General features: G+C 40.8%; 1 long non-coding RNA gene across 1 annotated transcript; it reads right to left on the minus strand.

Moving 5' to 3' along the window:
- Positions 1–2236: 2236 nt before the first annotated feature.
- Gm36742 (predicted gene, 36742) lies at positions 2237–3724 on the minus strand. The gene is made up of 2 exons (NR_153800.1): positions 3546–3724; positions 2237–3092 (listed from the first exon to the last, which is right to left on the minus strand). It is a non-coding gene; the product is annotated as a predicted gene, 36742 (long non-coding RNA).
- Positions 3725–6860: the final 3136 nt, after the last annotated feature.

The raw sequence follows: 6860 nt of genomic DNA on the forward strand, positions 1-6860 counted from the left end.
ATTGTGTTGGACTTGTTCAGGCAGCCATCTTATTGAGATTTCTTGGGAAAAGCTTCCATGTCATATACAGAAGACACAATTTCCCAGATGTCCTGGTCCCCGCCTTTTACTCATCTTAGATGTTCTCTTCCCAGTGCTCCCTGAGCCTTAGGTCGTCTTGCATTTGTATCAGCTGAGGCTGGGCACCGTTACCTCACCAGCCATAGATAGATGCTAAAACTTATATTCATCTCTCTGTCTTTCTCTCTCTCCTCCCTGAATGTATCTATATTTAAGTAAACATAAATTAATATTTACCTGTGATTTTCAACAGTCTTTAGTGTTTTATCCCTCCTTTCCTTCTCTTTCCCTCCCCCTTTTGTACTGCTGGTCCCTCTCCAATTAAAATTCCTGTTCTTCCCCTTTCCCCTTCATAGCATCTCTGCCCTGTTATCCTACTACCCTCCTCTCTAGAACTCCTTCCCCCATCCTTAGCTGTTGTCTCTTTTTGCTTTCCTGGATTCTGAGTTTACACAAAAATCAACTCCAGGTAAATCAAAGAACTTAATGTGACACATGGACACCGCTAGGAGAAAACATAAACAGCACTGCCCAAACCTCCGGTCTAGGAAAGGAATGTCCGGAAAGGCTCTGTGCTTTCAGGAATTAAGGTCAAGATTTGATAAACAGAACCTCATAAAAACTTTTTCAAAAAAGCTGCTATACAGCAAGGAAAACAAATAACTGAGCAGAGAGGAAGCCCACGGAGTGAGAGTTAATCCTTGGCAGCTGTACATCTGTTAGAGGATAAATATCCAACATGTAGAAGGAACTCAAATACAAGGAGTCAAGAAAACAAATGACCCAATTAACAAATGGGCTATGGAGCTGAACAGAGCGTTTTCTCAAGAAGAGATAAAAAAAAAAGCTGAGAAATATTTTAAAGTGTGTTCAACATCCTTAGCAATTAGAGAAATGAAAATTAAAAGTCCTCTGAGATTTCACCCCCACCCCCCCACTGGGTCAGAATGGTTAAGATCAACAAAACAAAGGTGGTAAATGCTGGTGAAGGTGTGGCTAAACCTGAGCTCTCATTCACTGCTGGTGACAATGCAAACTGGTTCAGGCACTGTGAAAAGCAGTGTGGAGAATCCTTAAAAAGCTAAACATAAACCTAAAAGTGGCCCATCTATTCCAGTCCTAGGTATATACACAAAGGATTCAATATCTTTATATATGTATACATATACATCTCATGTATATATGTGTATATGTACATATATGTATATATGCATATATGAATGAATATGTTTGAATATATAATATATAAATATTTCATAACATAAACAACTATATAATATATTATGTATTAAACATATTATATATGAATATATACATATTTTAGTATGTAGTAACTATAGAAATATTTGCTCAGCCATGTTTGTTGCTGCTCTGTTTGGAAATGTAAACAACCTAAATGACCTTCAACTGCTGAATGAATAATGAAAAGGTCGCACATACGCACAATGGAATACTGTTCAGTTATAAAGAAAAAAAAAAAGCTGTGACATTTGCAGGTAAACAAATGAACTAGAAAATATACTGAGTGAGGTCACCCAAACCCGGAAAGACAAATTCCACATGTTCTCTCCTTTTTATGGGTTGAATCTTCAAATGTCAATATAACCTACCTAGCTCCTTTTTTTTTCCCCTGTGGAATTTGAAAAACCCATTATTCATATTGGGGAGCTTAAAGAGAACATAGGCTGTAGAGACTCGTTATTTTCCACCTAATACCCAATGTATTGCACTAGGACACAATCACCTCTGAATCACAATTCAGTTCTTGAATGTTCTTCTTCTCTGGGTTATGGGGAAGTAGAGAGGGGAAGAATGCCACCGCTTTTGCAGAATTGTTAGGGGTCAATGAATATACACATATAAAGTGCTTAGAAGCCTGAGTATATCAGGATCTCAGATGTTAGTTTACTTAATTGCTATTTCTTATGATTATTCCTATTGGTTCTGTATCAGAAGATACCCTGTCCTCCAGTTAGGAGATACACTTTCCTTCTAAGTCCCCACTCATGTTGGACCAAATTCTATTTTCCAATTCTTTTCTCATTAGAAACTTTTGACATGACTTGCTTCCATTTGACATTTAGAATGTGTTTGCATGCATTCTAATTTAGAAAGGACAAGTTTAAAAACATATTCTTATTTCCACTTTTTGGTCAAAATATGTTCAACATGAAAATTGTCATGTTAACCATTTATTTTTATTTTCAGTGGATAAAACAAATACGCGTATCATTTTATGTATTAATGACCTCATACCTACAGCCACCTTAACAATTTTAAGGCTCTCGTTGAGCAGAATTAAATGATTCCTGTTGTGTCATCACTACTACAGTGCATCTCCACCACTTCGCACCCAACAACACTGAATACACAGCAACTCCACTCTTCATCCTCTCAGCCCCTGACACATCACAGTTAGTCCTTTTATCACCATAGTTTTGGCTCTTCTTCTTATTTCCTGTAACATGGAGTTGTGCAGCATTTGAAATTTTGGTGGCTGGCTTATTTCAGTTAGCAGAATATCCTCAAGGTTCATTCACAGTGCGCCATATGCCAGCATTTCTTTGCTTGTCAAGACTGAATAATACCTTAGTGTGTTAGACAGAGAAATATTGATTTCAAAAACAGAAACTCCTTCAAGCTTGTCTGGAAAAAAAAAGATATTTACTTTGAATTTGACAGAACAAGCATTTGTGGATAGGAAACAGGGTGCAAGAACACTGAATCTGGACTGTGTATAATGTATCATCAAGGCTACAAACTCAGTTTCTTATATAACTTGGACTCTTCCCATCTTGTAGTCTTAATATTCCATGGAGTGGTTGAAAAATCTATGTGCTAGGAGTCACTCTGAGGGCACTTCTTGAGTCTGGCACTTGCTAGTTCAAGAGGCTGTGTCTGGGGAATGGCAAGAAGTCTGCAGTTTTAAGTAGGGAATGTGCCCTGAAGTGAGTCTCCAGATGAGACAGGTGTTACTGGCATGGCTCCTGTAGCTGGTAATCTGCTCTGTGTCCAGCATTCACGTTACACAGCTGTTAAGATTAAAGAAAGACATTGGGATAAAATTCTCAACCATACAGTTGCTTAAGCAAGACCTGAAAGATTGCAGCAACTGACATACCAATGTAGATGGCAGAAATCTTTCTAAGGGCCCTAGCCCTACACGAAGAGCTACAAAACAATTCCTGGATGCTGAGAGTTGGAGAAGCAGTCCTCTCCAGGGATGAGAGACCTCATAGAGTCTCCAATCCTAAACTGTCAGACACACACACACACACACACACACACACACACACACACACACACACACACACACATATAAAATCAGTAATAATTCAAGACTAAGAGGCCATGGATTTGAGACAGAGAAAAGTGTTCCAGAAGGTTAACGAAAGGAGTACAGGGAGAAAATGATACAAATAAAGTACTCTTGTATGAAATTCTCAGTAACAAAACAGATTTAAAAAAAAATATCATACACTTACAGCCACTTTCATATTGCTTTGGGACAGCTGCTTTTTTCCTTTCTGAAGACATGTTTTCTATTATTTGTCAATGAGGGTTCAGTCTAGGTTCTTCCTAGTTCAACCCAATGAGCAGTGGATAAAACAAGTAACCAGTGGTCTTGATGTTTCTTTCCCATCTTGTTCGGCTTCTTAGGGTTGCTTCCATTGCTGGGTTGCCCATTAACTTTTTTTCTTTTACTGGTGTGAATAATTAATTGCGAGGATCATTAAGACTCCTAGCAACGAAGTTCTGTCCCACATCTCCCGTGGTGCAGTGTGTACTTCCTGGGCAGATGAAGAAATAACAGTGTATGAGAAATCTGTTCGCAATTAGCACGGCCAACTGGACTTTCTCAGGAGGATACATGGCATCCCCTTCTAAGAACAAGGACTCAGCTCTTCCACACCAAAGAGAACCATCTGATGTGCTCAATATTTAATAAGTGAACTGAAGCTCTAATGAGGTGGGGATGTTGTACACAGACAGCTTTCTCTTGGGGGATTAGCGGGGCAAACATCCTCTTGTGCTTGCATAAACTACACCATTATGATTTAACCAGAGGACCCACCTCTTCCAGTGGTGTGAGTGTGCGAGGGAATCCATAGCTCATTTTTCACCTGTCTGGTATTGCTCAACATTTGCTCAGGTCTCCACTCTCAGTTCTAGAGTCTAGGCATGAAAGATACAGCAGGAACCATTAGCCTTGCCCTGTGGTTGTGAAGCTGGTAATTCCCTCTCGGTGGGGAGTTTTCCCCTAAGTGGAGAAAGATTCCATGTGGGTCAATGAGCGCAGGAGAAGTGGGGCTAATACAAAACTTTAAAACTCTAGGGGTGGTCTGCAGATAGGAACAACACGGGTCATGGGCGAAAAAATTCAGAAATTAGAATTTAAAGGACTTTGACTCACTCAGGTGATGTGGGTCAGCCTGTCTGCACCTTGGTTACTGTCACCTTGTCTCTGTCCCACTGTGAGCACTTTTGAGTTTCCTGGGCATATTACTTGGAACTTTCTGAGTGGGAGTTCTCAGGAAAATGGGTAGGTATGCTGATTCTGGATCATGACATTGAGAGGAGAGGAGGAAGTGTCTTCATCAATGGGACGAGGCCTTGGTCCTGTGAAGGCTCTATGCCCCAGTGTAGAGGAATGCCAGGGTCAGGAAGCAGGAGTGGGTGGGTTGGGGAGCAGAGGGAGGGGGGAAGGGATAGGAGGTTTTCAGAGGGGAAACTAGGAAAGGGGATAATATTTGAAATGTAAGTAAAGAAAATATCTAATAAAAAAACAAAAACAAAAGCACTCTAAGCAGCTTAGGGAGGAAAGGAGTGATTTCAGCTTACAACTCTCATAACATTAACATTAAGTCATACTTCATAACAGTAAGAGGGAAATCAGGGCAGGAACTCAAAACAGGATCCTGGAGAAAGGAACTGAAGCAGAGGCCATAGAGCAATGGTTCTAACTGGCTTGCTTTTCATAACTCAGGGCCACCTCCCCAGCGTGGCACCACAGACAGCTAGGTGAGCCCTCCCGTGTTAATCACTAACAGCAGCAGCAGCAGCAGCAGCAGCAGCAGCAGCAGCAGCAGCAGCAGCAGCAGCAGCAACAACAACAACAACAGAAAGCCCCACAGGCTTGCTTACTCGAGTGAGGTTTCTCTGCCCATGTAAATTTAGTCTGCAGCAAGCTAAAGAACAGCCACAAGCCCCAAATCAACAAAGACAGGTGGCCCCTTCCAATTGTGCTTTGCTATGATCCCTCGTAATGTTCTTTCTCTCCTCTCTCACTCTGTCCGGTTCTCTGTCTCTATACTATTTTTTTTTAAATAATTCAAAACAAATTCGTTTTACATTTAAACTCATTATCAAATCTAAGCTACCCCACCATAAATAATTAGGTTCATCAATATTCACAAATACTTTGTTTCACATGCCCCGTCTTTTACATTTATTTATTTACTTATTTTTAAATTTATTTTCACTTATTCATTTTACATCTTGTTCACTGCCACCTCCTGGCTACCTCCTCATATAATCCTTCCCCCAATCCCCCCTTCTCTTCTCCTCAGACTGGGTGGGGCCTCCTGGTCATTCTCTTATCCTGGCACAAAAAAATGTCTGCAAGGCCAGGAGCATCCTCTCCCACTGGGCCAGACAAGGCAGCCCAGCTAGAAGAACATAGACCACAGTCAGCTTAAAGCTTTTGGATAGCTCCAACTCTAGTTGTTCAGGACCCACATGAAGACCAAGCTGTACATTTGCTACATATGTGTGGGGAGGCCTAGGTCCAGCCCATGTATGTTCTTTGGTTGGTGATTCAGTCTCTGATAATCCCAAGGGTCCAAGTTAGTCGATTCTGTTGGTCTTCCTGTGGAGTACCTATCCCATTGGGGGGTCACAATCCTTCTTCCTATTCTTCCATAAAAGTCCCCAAGCTCCATTTGTTGTTTGGCTGTGGGTGTCTGTATTTGTCTGAGTCAGCTGCTGGGTGGAGCCTCTCAGAGGATAACCATGCTAGACTCCTGTCTGCAAGCCTAACAGAGTATCATTAACAGTGTCTGTGATTGGTGCATGCCCACGAGATCAGTCTCATGTTGGGTAACCTTTGACTCAACTATCAAAATCTCAGGTCAGTTTTCATTGCTGTGACTGATATAACTAGTATAGAAAACCACGGACTATTTTAGGGAGGATTACATTGAAAATCTCTGTGTCTTAACATAAGAAATAAGGAGTGTGGGGGAAAAAAAAGCTTATTTCCTGAGCGAGTTTTAGTGTCACCTTTGTATGACTGACAGTTACTTTCTAGGTTTTGATGATTTTTCTATGAGATGTTTGTACCATTAATAAGAGTCCTCATGAGAAAGATTTATATGTATGGTTAGGGTGGGTGCTGATAGAGAGTGGAAGTAGGAGCATAGTAGAGAGTAAAGGTTGCTTATAAGACTAGGAATTACTTAAGATAATAAACCTCCCTCCGCTATTGAAAGTTTGGGACTGAAAGGGAATAATAAAAGAGTAATCAAAAATGTGCTAAAATGAATTTGATGCAAATGAGATGCATGAAGTGCCCTGGATGTGTTGGAAGAGGATGTCAGATAATTGGAAAGCATACTTTCTGGCCTACGCATGGCCAATGCCAATCTCTTCAAGAATTCTCTGGAGCCTCTCATTGCAGAACCATTTTAAGCTGAAAAGGGACTCTTTTTTTTTTCCTCTCTCTCTCTTCCTGTCAGAGACTTGTGAAAACCTATCTATTTTGGTGTTTGTTCTATGGGGAAATGGGCAAGTTCTGGAGA

The sequence above is a fragment of the Mus musculus genome, chromosome 16 (assembly GCF_000001635.26).
Source record: "Mus musculus strain C57BL/6J chromosome 16, GRCm38.p6 C57BL/6J".
Taxonomy (NCBI): Eukaryota; Metazoa; Chordata; class Mammalia; order Rodentia; family Muridae; genus Mus; species Mus musculus.